Here is a 15,267-nt window from a genome sequence, read left to right as displayed (position 1 = left end):
TCCTACCCCATCCACTTGCTGTAGCTTTCGCCTAATGTCTGCTGCTGACTGCCCGATAAACAACATAGGAAACATTTTCCTGTTGGCTTCATCCTCCGGATCCAAATCAGTCCATTTCCTAGCACTTTCACAGAGTCTGTCATAGAATGATGAGGGGTCTTCACGCCCCCCTTGCCTTCTTTCATACAACTTGGACACGTTCTTTAGTCTTGGAACCCTGTGCCTAACTCCCTACAGGATCAACTGTTGATATTGCTTGATCATTGCTTTCCCAGCACCGATATTGGGATCCCATTCTGCTCCTGATTTGGGCATGTGTCTTTCAGGCTCATTATCAACATTTTGTCGTTCGTTTTCCTCCCTAGCCTTTTCCAATATTAAACGTTTCTCCTCCGTAGACAAGAAAGTGTTTAGTAAAGCCTCGACATGGCTCCAATTGGGATTATGTGTAACCATAATTGTTTCTAACAACTGATGCATTTTCTCTGCGTTTTCTCGACAAGACCCTACAGGTTGCTTCCAGTTTAGCAAATCGGGGGCTGTAAAAGGCACACGCACAAATACTGGCAACCCTTCTGGCCCTATCGCTTGCTGAAGCGGTGCCTGCGTTACTGGTCGTTGTGCTCTAGTTCTTCCTGCTATTCCCGTTTCAGCATCGCATGGTGATTCCTCATCACTCTTTGATTCTTCTTTTTTACTTTTAGCTGCTAACATTTGCACTTCCTCTGGTTCCTCAAACTCTTTAATACAACCTTTCCCGATGTCACATACAGAACAACATTCCCACCTCCGTTTCTCCTGCCCCTTTTCAGCCAAGACATATAGACCATTAGAGGCATTAGCCATCAATTTACAGTTTTTCCTCATCTCATAATCATTTTGTAAAGTGAAAAACAAATCCACATATGGTACTTCATCCCATTCTCCCAACCTTCTACAAAACAACATTGACTGCAAAGTAGTATTATAATCCCAAGTTCCATTGTCAGGCCATTTTTCCTCGTCCTCTAAGTTATACATAGGCCACCATTGATTACAATACCGTTTCAATCTGATTTCCATTAGGGCATCCCCACCAAAGTTTTCCAGTTTTTCAGGATGCATCCTAAGGGAGAACAAAGGGCTATCTCAGCAGAGCAAACCCACCCCAGGGCATAATTATTTTCCAGAATTCCTTAACCAAGACTTCGTATGCTCGGCTATTTAGGAAGAGAGCCCCCTGCTGCTTCTTCCTCCATGTCTACCTGTAGAAGCCAACGCTACTACTGCACTCCTTCAATGGAGCGACTTACGTAGAGCTACAGAAACACAAACAACCTTTGTTCCCTCTATCGATATCTCTCTTTCAGCGTTGCACCGTCGTGTCGTTCACTGTCCCGCCACGGAGCTGGAACCACCCGAGTCCCCGATCAAAAGGTCGATGCGTGCTGGAGTCCACGCAGCTCTTGGGCTCCCCGGCAAGCGCAGCGAGTCGAGCCGGGCAAGGCTTGCCCCATCTGTATGTGAGGGCTTATGGGCCTGGCGTCAGCGGCTCAGAGCCTGGGGCTCGGCTCCCAGCGCCTTGGAAGACCTCTCCTGACAGCCCCCCAGCGTGGGCACACACACGACCATCACCGTGCTGAAAGCATCCCCTGTTCCCAGCCACCCCACGACCCTGAGGACACAGATCTCACTCGGCCACCAGCTCCCACACGACCTGCTCCCAGCTCCTACACGCTCAGGGCTCAGAGCAGGGCTCGGGCACAGCAGCAGCCCCATGTGCCCTGCTCCAGGCCCACCAAGGCTTTTCCTTCCTGCACTTGGGGCCAGACGCCTCCTCTCTGGGGCTCCGCTGTGGCTCCCGGCCCCAGCACCAGCCACCACCTCCCCAGCACGGCCGGGCACCCGGGAACGGCCCCCCTGCTGTTGGCAGAGGAGGGAGGACTTGCCAGGCGATGGCGGCCTTTTGCCTGGAGCCAGCAAAAGCTACTGCAGCAGGCACTGCTGGAGGAGGCCACTTGAGATCTGCCCTGCCCTCCCTTTCTCAGCACTTCTAACCTCGACTAGGGAGGCTTTGGGGTTTTTCCCCTTGTGTCAAATACAGCCGCAGACACTCGACAAGTTGTGCTTTTCTTTAAAAAAGAAAAAAGAAAGAGTTAGTGAATGCTGTCTTTGCTTCAGTCTTTACTGCTCAGGTCAGCCCTCAGGAACTCCAGACCCTGGAGGCAAGAGAGAAAGTCCGGAGAAAGGAAGACTTCCCCTTGGTCGAGGAGGGTCGGGTTAGAGATCATTTAAGCAAACCTGACATGCACATATCCATGGGCCCCGATGGGATGCACCCACGAGTGCTGAGGGAGCTGGCGGACGTTATTGCTAAGCCACTCTCCATCATCTTTGCAAGATCATGGAGAACAGGAGAGGTGCCTGAAGACTGGAAGAAAGCCAATGTCACCCCAGTCTTCAAAAAGGGCAAGAAGGAGGACCCAGGAAACTACAGGCCAGTCAGCCTCACCTCCATCCCAGGAAAGGTGATGGAGCAGCTCATGCTGGAGGCCATCTCTAAGCATGTGGAGGACAAGGAGGTGATCAGGAGTAGTCAGCATGGCTTCACCAAGGGGAAATCATGCTGAACCAATCTGATAGCCTTCTCTGATGGAATGACTGGCTGGCTGGTTGAGGGGAGAGCAGTGGATGTTGTCTCCCTTGACTTCAGCAAGGCTTTTGACACTCTCTCCCATAACATCCTCACAGACAAGCTCAGGAAGTGTGGGTTAGATGATGTGGGCAGTGAGGTGGATTGAGAACTGGCTGAATGGCAGAGTTTAGAGGGTTGTGATCAGCGGCACAGAGTCTAGTTGGAGGCCTGTAGCTAGCGGTGTCCCCCAGGGGTCAGTACTGGCTCCAGTCTTGTTCAACTTCTTCATCAATGACCTGGATGAAGGGACAGAGTGCACCCTCAGCAAGTTTGCTGACGATACAAAACTGGGAGGAGTGGCCGATGATACCCCAGAGGGCTGTGCTGCCATTCAAAGAGACTTGGACAGGCTGGAGAGGTGGGAGGAGAGGAACCTCATGAAGTTCAGCTAAGGCAAGTGCAGGGTCCTGCACCTGGGGAGGAATAACCCCATGCACCAGTACAGGTTGGGGGCTGACCTGCTGGAAAGCAGCTCTGCCAAGAAGGACCTGGGAGTGCTGCTGGACACCAAGTTCAGCATGAGGCAGCAATGTGCCCTTGTGGCCAAGAAGGCCAATGGTATCCTGGGGTGCATGAGGAAGAGCATCACCAGCAGGTCGAGGGAGGTGATCCTCCCCCTCTACTCAGCCCTGGTGAGGCCACATCTGGAGTACTGCGTCCAGTTCTGGGCTCCCCAGTGCGAGAGAGACATGGCACTACTGGAGCAAGTCCAGCGAAGGGCTGCAAAGATGATTAGGGGACTGGAGCATCTCTCTTATGAGGAAAGACTGAGAGAGCTGGGCCTGTTTAGCCTGGAGAAGAAAAGGCTGAGAGGAGATCTTATTAACGTGTACAAGTATCTGAAGGGAGGGTGTCAAGAGGATGGAGCCAGACTCTTTTCAGTGGTGCCCAGTGACAGGACGCGAGGCAACGGGCACAAACTGAAACACAGACAGTTCCATCTGAACATGAGGAAAAACTTCTTCCCTGTGAGGGTGACAGAGCACTGGAATGGCTTGGCCAGAGAGGTTGTGGAGTCTCCTTCTCTGGAGATATTCAAAACACGCCTGGATGCAATCCTGTGCAATGTGCTCTAGGTGACCCTGCTTGAGCAGGGGAGTTGGACTGCATGATCTCCCGAGGTCCCTTCCAACCTCAACCATTCTGTGATTCTGTGATTCTGTGAAAAGAAAAAAAAGCCCAACTCCTCGATGCAGAACAGGCATTTTGATGGTGTGGGCTTTGTGGGGGTGGAGGAAAGACAGGGAAGGCATTTCTGCTCTCTTGGGCAGAAAACGTTGTCCACTTCACCAGCACAACTCTGACCACATTTGGCCACCCGGAGGGTTGGCAACGTTCGCCTTGAACTCTGCCGAAAGAGGAGAGCAGGAGGAATAACTCGGCAAGGCTGAGCTTTGCACTAACATCCAGCCCCCCACTGCCAGCCAAGCCGAGGCAAAGCCGGGCACAGTCGCGAGCAGCCACGGCCCCACGCAGAAAGAGCCCAAGCAAAGGCGCGGGCTGAAGCCTGCTCTGCACGGCGCTGTGCAAGGCCAGGGCTGCTGCCGGAGGCTGGGGGTCTTCTGGGTGTGGCGCCGAGAGCCCTGTGACGGCAGCAGAGAGCTCCTGTGACTGCCGTGACATCACTGTTGGAGGCAGCCGCACGGGCGGGACGCCCTCACTTTGCCCCGAGCTCCCCGCTGGGCGGCACGCGAGGCGTCCAGGGCCCGGCAGGGCGACCGACGGCTTTGCGTTTGGGGCTTTGCTCTGCGGCCAGCAGCAGCTCTGCCTGGCTGACTCGGGGGCTGTGGACCCCGCGCGGCTGCTGTGCTGCGGCCGGGGGCGCCCAGAGGGTGCCGGCGCTTTGGGCAGCCCTGCAGGTGCACGGGGGGTTCCCCGTTGGGCACGGAGGGACTGACGTGCGCAGGTGAGCTGTGCTGCTGCAAGGCAGGCAGGCAGCGTGGCCGGCAGTGGCGGCTGCGGGCGCTGCTTGGCACTGCCTCGATGCAACACTGCAGGGTGAGGATGGGGGGGGGGGGGAGATGTCACCCCCACAACGTAGCCCGTAGCCCATAGCCTGTAGCCCAGCCGGTCCCTTTGCCACAGCCTTGCTTGCCCTCGCTGGGTGGGGACGACCTTCTGCCGGGACCTCCCCTGCTTGAGGGGAAGTGTTGCTGGGGAAAGCCAGAGCCGGTTGGGGGGGGGGGTCTTTCTGGGGGGTCTTTAGGCTTCCTTGCAAATGGGCCTTGTGCTGCTTCATGGCAGCCTTCAAGAAGCCTGTGCAGCTCTTTGGCTCTCCCCTTCCACAGCTTTGCTGCTTTCTCCTGCCTTCGTCTCGAGGACAGGTCACGAGCTCTAGGTCTCTCTCCTTTGCAGAACATGACAGCATCAGAAGACTTTCGAGGCAACGGCGGCTCTTCCCCGGGCGCCAGCACGAGTCGGCTGCCTCAGGCAACAGCGCCGGATGCCTCTGAAGACCTGCTGTGCCCCATCTGCCTGGACACAGCGGACAACGCCGCCTACGTGGCCTTCTGCATGCACCGCTTCTGCTTTGGCTGCATCCGGCAGTGGTCAGCCACCAGAGCCGAGTGCCCGCTCTGCCAGCGGCCTTTCACCTCCATCCTGCACACGGTGCGAGCTGACAACGACTTTGAGGAGTACCGCCTGGGGCGCTCCCACAGCAGCTCGTCCGCTGGCCATGCAGGAGGGAGATTTCGTTCCCGCTCTGCGGCAAGGAGGAGGCACCGTTCATCAGTGCACCAGCACAGCAGCTCCTCCACCAGTGACATTGCCCACAGCAGCTCCTCCGCTGGCCATGGAGGAGGGAGGTCTCCTTCCCACTCGGCAGCAAGAAGGCGGCACCGTTTGTCAGTGCACCAGCACAGCAGCTCCTCCAGCAGCGACAGGGCCCACAGCAGCTCCTCCACCACTGACAGTGCCCACAGCAGCTCCTCCACCATCAACAGTGCCCACAGCAGCCCCTCCACCACTGACAGTGCCCACAGCAGCTCCTCCACCATCAACAGTGCCCACAGCAGCTCCTCCACCACTGACAGGGCCCACAGCAGCTCCTCCACCACTGACAGTGCCCACAGCAGCTCCTCCACCATCAACAGTGCCCACAGCAGCCCCTCCACCACTGACAGTGCCCACAGCAGCTCCTCCACCATCAACAGTGCCCACAGCAGCTCCTCCACCACTGACAGTGCCCACAGCAGCTCCTCCACCATCAACAGTGCCCACAGCAGCTCCTCCACCAGTGACAGTGGCCACAGCAGCTCGTCCGCTGACCTTCGAGGAGGGAGATTTCGTTCCCGCTCTGCTGCAAGGAGGCGGCACCATTCTTCAGCGCACCGGCACAGCAGCTCCTCCAGCAGCGACAGTGGCCATGCTGCAGCCTCCGAGAGGTCCCGAAGCAGGTCCCCGCCGAGGCACAACCAGGATGGCCACCGCCACCTCCGGCACGCAGCGAGGGGCTACGACCCCGCAGGGAGGAGCAGGCAGCGACGGAGCGGGGCTCACGCCACTGCTCCTGCTGGCCCTTGGGAAAGACCCCCAGGCAGCGGCCGATTGCGGCGCAGGTCGCGCAGCGCTGGCGGCAGCAGGAGACGGGAAGCAGCTTCTCCAGGCTGGCACCAGCACGCCTCCCCGTCGTGGCGCCACCAGGCCCCTGGGCGGGAGGACGCTCCGGGGCCCTCCTACGCCAGCGCTGCACGGGCTCCTGCGCCAACAGCTTCTCGCGGGGAGACCTCGGAGAGCTCTGCCCATGAGTCGGCCAGCTCTGCCCCCGCAGCGCACACCCGGCCCCCGGCGCGGGGCCAAGCACGGCAGGAGCAGCGAAGGAGGCGCAGCAGCAGAAGGCGGCGCAGCAGGCGCCCGGAGCCTTCCCCTGCCCGAGAGAGCCACCGCAGCAGGTCGCCCAGGCGAGGCGTCGAGCAGGCCCCCTCGGGGACGACTGAGCGCCGTCAACAGGGACGACTCCAGCAGAGCTGGGATTCCTCCGGGGAAAGGCGCAGAGCACAGGGCCCATCCCGGTGGAGGTCCCGCAGCCGTCCCAGGCGCAGGCCCTGGTAGCACAGCGTGCAAAAGGAGCAAGCCCAAAGCTTGGCCCTTGCCAGCGCACTCCAGGGCAGCGCAGCGCAGCGAGCCCCGGGAAAGAAAAGGACCTTGAGATGGTGGTGCTAGTGCTGCTGAGTAAAAAGGGTTTTCCTTATGCTTCAAAGGAATCGCCTGTGTTTCATCGTGTGCCCCTTGCCTCTTGTGCTGCCACTGGGCCCTGCTGGGAAGAGTCTGGCTCCGTCTTCCAAACCCCCAGCCCCCAGTGCTGTCCCAAAGCGGGCATTCGTTACTCGGTGTGCAATAAATCAACCTACACACAGAGTCGAGAGATCCTTTTATTTCGAGAGTGCGCAAAATCGGGGGCTAGGTGGTAAATCCACAAAGCTAGCACACCAAGGATTTCTGTATCATTCTAGTTATGCAGTTTTTCTCAGCCAGAAGCTGCCTCTTGTTCCGCCCCTATTCCATGATTGCTTAAATTATTTGCATGTTGCTTACACTGCAGTTCTCACTTAGGCATGCCCAGTGGGGAAGGGTCTCCCCACTCTTAGGGCTCTTCAAGCTAGTGCGTGTGATTTTTAGTATTCTAATGATATTAGAATGAAGATAGTTTACTCTCAGTTAGAACTAGATACTGCTTCTGCTGACTGATTAGATCTATACCTATTCCCTGGATGTTCCTAACGTGAAGGACAAACATCGTCGCCAGTGCTGATTAGGAGTTCCTCCCCTGTTCATTCCTGGCAACCTCAAGGATAGGTCCTCCGCTCCTAAGTCTTCACCATTAAAATTCCTTCCAAAGTGAAAATTGGCAAGTTCAGTTAATAATTCTCCCGACTCAGGTAACAATTCCCCCCTTTGAGGCATGCGAAATATATACATATATCATCGCAAGTCTCACCATTCAGTACTTACTTAAAGTATGAAGAACTAATTTTTTTGCACAACTAAAAGTGATACATGTTAAAACTGGGATTATTATTTACAACAATTAGGGATTGTAATAAGCTAGCTAGCCAACCAGTCAGGGAGAATCCAAATCCATGTAGCAGTTTATTTAGCCAACCATCGCTAATAGAATCTTGGGAGTCTCTACTAGCCTGGGCCACCAGTTTAACCTTCCCAAAGTCCCTTCTTTACTGTCTGGCTCAAAGTATGTTTCTGGTGCAGGCAGACTGCACCTCCTTAGTTACATTCTGGAAGTCTTCAGTTTTAGTGGTTGGACTTTCTCAGATATTCAGGTCCCTTGTGGAGCAAATTTTACTCAGGTATAGTGAATCCGGGAGTTGACACCTCGAACCTTAACAGCGGTATAAGTAGTCAACAATACTCGCTAAGGCCCCTTCCAACGTTCTTTTAAAGGTTCATCCTTCCATGTAGCCGTGGATAAGAACCCTGTCTCCTGGCCGAAACAAATGCACTGCGGTGTCCAGAGGTACAGGAGCTCTCTCATGCAAATATCTGTGAAGGGCAGATAAAACACGCCCTAATGATAGCATATAATTCGTTAACGTCTGATTTCCCCTTAGGTGCATCTGCTCACCTTTCCCTGTTACATTAGTCACCGGATATGGCTTACCATCTAAAATTCAAAGGGGCTTACTCCCTCTCTAACTCTAGGGGTCATTCCAATTCTCAGTAGTGCCCTGGGTAAAACATCAGCCCATTTCGTGTGTGTTTCTTGACAGAGTTTGGCAACTTGTCTTTTCAAAGGCTGATTCATTCTTTCTAGTCTTCCGCTTGATTGGGGTCTCCAAGGAGTATGCCCATCCCGTTGAAATCTTAAGCATTTCGCAACTTCTTGTACTACTTTGGCTACAAAATGGGGACCGTTCTCGGAAGATACACCTTCAGGGATTCCAGCTCTGGGCAGTATTTCCTTTCGTAAGATTCTAACTACTTCCCTTGATCTGTTGGTTCGACACGGGAAAGCTTCTGGCCAACCTGAAAAAGTGTCCACCAGTACCAGCAAGGACCTCTAGTGGCCACACCTAGGCAATTCAGAAAAATCAAGCTGCCAGTATTCGCCAGGAACACGTCCCCTTCTAACTTCTCCGAGAGGAGGTCGTTTTTGTATTTGCGGATTCTTTTTACAGCACACCAAACACTCTTTTACAATCCTGTCAGCATATTTTTGCATTCGTGCACCTATAGCCTATTTCTTGATGCTGGTTAGCATAGCATCGGCTCCCGTATGTGTTTCTTGGTGGCTCCTCTTCATTCATTCTCTCGCCAATGGAGTAGTCACGATCCCTTGGCCCCTCTCAGTAGTCCACCATCCATCTTTAGACTTTGTGCACTTCAGTGATTTGGCTAGTTGATCATCTTTTCAGAGGTTTTTTTTTTTTGGGGGGGGTGGGGGTGGGGGGCAGGTCCATCAAAATCATCTTGGTTGGAACCTGTAACAGTGTCGGAATCTCTGGCCCATATTGAACAGGAGTCCCTTGGGAGGAGAGGAAACCTCTCTCCTTCCATATTGCTCCATGTGCAATGAACCACCCCGAAGGCATATTTAAAACCTGTATAAATAGCAACCTTTGTCCCTTTAGACCGTTCTAAGGCTCGACTTAAAGCAGTCATTTCTGCTTTCTGGGCAGAGGTATTTGGGGGTAAAGCGGATGATTCTGCCTCCCCTTGCAAAGTCACCACTGCATATCACTGCATATCAAGGCAGCTTGGTATTGAATCAATCTGCTTGGTGAAAGCCAGTGATGTCCTTCTGGGTCTAATACCGCGAAAACGGCATGAGGCACCTATCAGTTTCCGTGCCTCTTTAATCAAGAACACTGTTGCGCCAACTGCTCTGAGGCATGCTGGCCATCCTTTACTCACATCATCCAGTTGTTTAGAAAAGTAGGCTACTGGTCGGCTCTTCCATTCTCCCAAGGTCTCTGTCAAAACTCCTATTGCTACGTGTTGTCGCTCACGCGCTTATAACACATCCACATACTGCAGCAAAGGAACAGGAGGATTCCTACCTTGCCAGTCCTCCAGTTCCTTAGCAAGCCCGTTACCAAAGAGCCTTGGGCTCTTCTTAAATCCTTGCGGTAGCACACTCCAGCAAAGTTGAGTTTTCCGACCCGTGCTAGGGCTTTCCCATTCAAAGGCGACTAGGTTTTGACATCAACAGTTACTCGGTTGATTTCTCTTCAATCTTCTCCTGACTGATATTCCTGGGTGTGGGGTTTCTTTGCTGCTAAAATAGGGGGATTAGACTCTGACTGACATTCTTGCAATAATCCATTTTGGACAAAGGCATTTATCAAAGGTTCCAAACCTTGCCTGGCCTCTAACTTAATAGGATATTGTTTTTTTCTTACCGCTTGTGCTCCAGGTTTTAATTCAACTTTTACCGCTGTTGCATTCGCTGCTCGTCCGGGCTTCCCGGTGGCCCATACGAAGGCCTTTACGGCACCCAGGATTGCACTGGGAATTCCCGCCCTTTACAACTGCTTCTCGCTTATCACGCAGAACTGGGCTCTCCAAGCCCTTTCCTTTGGCACATGGAACTGTATCAATTGATCAGAAAAGGTTAGCTGAGCCCTTGGTTCACACAACAAATCTGGTCCGAGGAGAGGCAAGGGGCACTCTGGCAGACAGAAAGACTTATGAGTTCAAGTTGTATCTCCAGTTGTGCATTCCATGGGCTTTAAAAATGGTTTCAAAGCACGCTTTCCCGTGACCCCAACGACTGCCAGATGAGTTTTACTTCAAGGTCCTTTACAACTCGTAAGCACAGAGTACCTTGCTGCAGTGTCTATTAAAAAAGTCTATAGTTTCCTTCCCCAGCTTTCCTGGAAGCAGGGCATCGGCTGGGGACACTTCAAAAAGTTCCCCCGCTTCCCTTCAATCCCAATTGAAGGGTTTCTAGCATAATTAAATGCCCTCCAGGACCCGGCCCCCCTTTCACCATTGCTTTCTGAAATTCCCTCTTCTGGGGGCCTTCTTTCTCCCACCGGACACCGTCTGCACTTTGGGGACGCTCGCTCTTCCAATGCCCTTCTTCTTTACAATACGCACATTGAGTTGGTCCTCATGTTCCCGGTCTTCTAGGGCTGCGGTTATATCCGCGACCCCTTCCTCTTCCTACTAATCCTCCCTTACCTCGTCCTCTGCCTCTTCCAGAATTTCCTGCAACAGCAGCTGCTAGTAGAGAAGCTTGTAACCTTCGATCCTTCTCTTTCTCTTTCAGTTTTTCTCCTTTTCTCTACTTCCTCCCTAGTATTCTATAAGCTATTTCTATTACTTGTGAAATCAACATACCTCCTACCCCATCCACTTGCTGTAGCTTTCGCCTAATGTCTGCTGCTGACTGCCCGATAAACAACATAGGAAACATTTTCCTGTTGGCTTCATCCTCCGGATCCAAATCAGTCCATTTCCTAGCACTTTCACAGAGTCTGTCATAGAATGATGAGGGGTCTTCACGCCCCCCTTGCCTTCTTTCATACAACTTGGACACGTTCTTTAGTCTTGGAACCCTGTGCCTAACTCCCTACAGGATCAACTGTTGATATTGCTTGATCATTGCTTTCCCAGCACCGATATTGGGATCCCATTCTGCTCCTGATTTGGGCATGTGTCTTTCAGGCTCATTATCAACATTTTGTCGTTCGTTTTCCTCCCTAGCCTTTTCCAATATTAAACGTTTCTCCTCCGTAGACAAGAAAGTGTTTAGTAAAGCCTCGACATGGCTCCAATTGGGATTATGTGTAACCATAATTGTTTCTAACAACTGATGCATTTTCTCTGCGTTTTCTCGACAAGACCCTACAGGTTGCTTCCAGTTTAGCAAATCGGGGGCTGTAAAAGGCACACGCACAAATACTGGCAACCCTTCTGGCCCTATCGCTTGCTGAAGCGGTGCCTGCGTTACTGGTCGTTGTGCTCTAGTTCTTCCTGCTATTCCCGTTTCAGCATCCCATGGTGATTCCTCATCACTCTTTGATTCTTCTTTTTTACTTTTAGCTGCTAACATTTGCACTTCCTCTGGTTCCTCAAACTCTTTAATACAACCTTTCCCGATGTCACATACAGAACAACATTCCCACCTCCGTTTCTCCTGCCCCTTTTCAGCCAAGACATATAGACCATTAGAGGCATTAGCCATCAATTTACAGTTTTTCCTCATCTCATAATCATTTTGTAAAGTGAAAAACAAATCCACATATGGTACTTCATCCCATTCTCCCAACCTTCTACAAAACAACATTGACTGCAAAGTAGTATTATAATCCCAAGTTCCATTGTCAGGCCATTTTTCCTCGTCCTCTAAGTTATACATAGGCCACCATTGATTACAATACCGTTTCAATCTGATTTCCATTAGGGCATCCCCACCAAAGTTTTCCAGTTTTTCAGGATGCATCCTAAGGGAGAACAAAGGGCTATCTCAGCAGAGCAAACCCACCCCAGGGCATAATTATTTTCCAGAATTCCTTAACCAAGACTTCGTATGCTCGGCTATTTAGGAAGAGAGCCCCCTGCTGCTTCTTCCTCCATGTCTACCTGTAGAAGCCAACGCTACTACTGCACTCCTTCAATGGAGCGACTTACGTAGAGCTACAGAAACACAAACAACCTTTGTTCCCTCTATCGATATCTCTCTTTCAGCGTTGCACCGTCGTGTCGTTCACTGTCCCGCCACGGAGCTGGAACCACCCGAGTCCCCGATCAAAAGGTCGATGCGTGCTGGAGTCCACGCAGCTCTTGGGCTCCCCGGCAAGCGCAGCGAGTCGAGCCGGGCAAGGCTTGCCCCATCTGTATGTGAGGGCTTATGGGCCTGGCGTCAGCGGCTCAGAGCCTGGGGCTCGGCTCCCAGCGCCTTGGAAGACCTCTCCTGACAGCCCCCCAGCGTGGGCACACACACGACCATCACCGTGCTGAAAGCATCCCCTGTTCCCAGCCACCCCACGACCCTGAGGACACAGATCTCACTCGGCCACCAGCTCCCACACGACCTGCTCCCAGCTCCTACACGCTCAGGGCTCAGAGCAGGGCTCGGGCACAGCAGCAGCCCCATGTGCCCTGCTCCAGGCCCACCAAGGCTTTTCCTTCCTGCACTTGGGGCCAGACGCCTCCTCTCTGGGGCTCCGCTGTGGCTCCCGGCCCCAGCACCAGCCACCACCTCCCCAGCACGGCCGGGCACCCGGGAACGGCCCCCCTGCTGTTGGCAGAGGAGGGAGGACTTGCCAGGGGATGGCGGCCTTTTGCCTGGAGCCAGCAAAAGCTACTGCAGCAGGCACTGCTGGAGGAGGCCACTTGAGATCTGCCCTGCCCTCCCTTTCTCAGCACTTCTAACCTCGACTAGGGAGGCTTTGGGGGTTTTCCCCTTGTGTCAAATACAGCCGCAGACACTCGACAAGTTGTGCTTTTCTTGAAAAAAGAAAAAAGAAAAGGGAAAAAAAGCCCCAACTCCTCAATGCAGAACAGACATTTTGATGGTGCCAGGGTGGCGGGTGGAGGAAAGAGAGGGAAGGTTGTGCTGGACTCTTTGGCACAAAAAGCTGTCCGCTTCACCAGCACACCTCTGACCGCATTTGGTCCCCCTGAGGGCTGGCAACCTTCGCCTTGAACTCTGCCGAAAGAGGAGAGCAGGAGGAATAACTCGGCAAGGCTGAGCTCTGCACTAACATCCAGCCCCCCACTGCCAGCCAAGCCGAGGCAAAGCCGGGCACAGTCGCAAGCAGCCACGGCCCCACGCAGAAAGAGCCCAAGCAAAGGCGCCGGCTGAAGCCTGCTCTGCACGGCGCTGTGCCAGGCCAGGGCTGCTGCCGGAGGCTGGGGGTCTTCTGGGTGTGGCGCCGAGAGCCCTGTGACAGCAGCAGAGAGCTCCTGTGACTGCCGTGACATCACTGTTGGAGGCAGCCGCACGGGCGGGACGCCCTCACTTTGCCCCGAGCTCCCCGCTGGGCGGCACGCGAGGCGTCCAGGGCCCGGCAGGGCGACCGACGGCTTTGCGTTTGGGGCTTTGCTCTGCGGCCAGCAGCAGCTCTGCCTGGCTGACTCGGGGGCTGTGGACCCCGCGCGGCTGCTGTGCTGCGGCCGGGGGCGCCCAGAGGGTGCCGGCGCTTTGGGCAGCCCTGCAGGTGCACGGGGGGTTCCCCGTTGGGCACGGAGGGACTGACGTGCGCAGGTGAGCTGTGCTGCTGCAAGGCAGGCAGGCAGCGTGGCCGGCAGTGGCGGCTGCGGGCGCTGCTTGGCACTGCCTCGATGCAACACTGCAGGGTGAGGATGGGGGGGGGGAGATGTCACCCCCACACCGTAGCCCATAGCCCATAGCCCGTAGCCCAGCCGGTCCCTTTGCCACAGCCTTGCTTGCCCTCGCTGGGTGGGGACGACCTTCTGCCGGGACCTCCCCTGCTTGAGGGGAAGCGTTGCTGGGGAAAGCCAGAGCCGGTTGGGGGGGGGTGTCTTTCTGGGGGGTCTTTAGGCTTCCTTGCAAATGGGCCTTGTGCTGCTTCATGGCAGCCTTCAAGAAGCCTGTGCAGCTCTTTGGCTCTCCCCTTCCACAGCTTTGCTGCTTTCTCCTGCCTTCGTCTCGAGGACAGGTCACGAGCTCTAGGTCTCTCTCCTTTGCAGAACATGACATCGTCAGAAGACTTTCGAGGCAACGGCGGCTCTTCCCCGGGCGCCAGCATGAGTCGGCTGCCTCAGGCAACAGCGCCGGATGCCTCTGAAGACCTGCTGTGCCCCATCTGCCTGGACACAGCGGACAACGCCGCCTACGTGGCCTTCTGCATGCACCGCTTCTGCTTTGGCTGCATCCGGCAGTGGTCAGCCACCAGAGCCGAGTGCCCGCTCTGCCAGCGGCCTTTCACCTCCATCCTGCACACGGTGCGAGCTGACAACGACTTTGAGGAGTACCGCCTGGGGCGCTCCCACAGCAGCTCGTCCGCTGGCCATGCAGGAGGGAGATTTCGTTCCCGCTCTGCGGCAAGGAGGAGGCACCGTTCATCAGTGCACCAGCACAGCAGCTCCTCCACCAGTGACATTGCCCACAGCAGCTCCTCCGCTGGCCATGGAGGAGGGAGATCTCCTTCCCACTCGGCAGCAAGAAGGCGGCACCGTTTGTCAGTGCACCAGCACAGCAGCTCCTCCAGCAGCGACAGGGCCCACAGCAGCTCCTCCACCACTGACAGTGCCCACAGCAGCTCCTCCACCATCAACAGTGCCCACAGCAGCTCCTCCACCACTGACAGTGCCCACAGCAGCTCCTCCACCAGTGACAGTGGCCACAGCAGCTCGTCCGCTGACCTTCGAGGAGGGAGATTTCGTTCCCGCTCTGCTGCAAGGAGGCGGCACCATTCTTCAGCGCACCGGCACAGCAGCTCCTCCAGCAGCGACAGTGGCCATGCTGCGGCCTCCGAGAGGTCCCGAAGCAGGTCCCCGCCGAGGCACAACCAGGATGGCCATCGCCACCTCCGGCACGCAGCGAGGGGCTACGACCCCGCAGGGAGGAGCAGGCAGCGACGGAGCGGGGCTCACGCCACTGCTCCTGCTGGCCCTTGGGAAAGACCCCCAGGCAGCGGCCGATTGCGGCGCAGGTCGCGCAG

Source organism: Apteryx mantelli, chromosome 9 (genome assembly GCF_036417845.1).
Source record: "Apteryx mantelli isolate bAptMan1 chromosome 9, bAptMan1.hap1, whole genome shotgun sequence".
Classification (NCBI taxonomy): Eukaryota; Metazoa; Chordata; class Aves; order Apterygiformes; family Apterygidae; genus Apteryx; species Apteryx mantelli.
The sequence above is the reverse complement of the archived record's forward strand: the minus strand, read 5'-3'. Positions refer to the sequence as shown.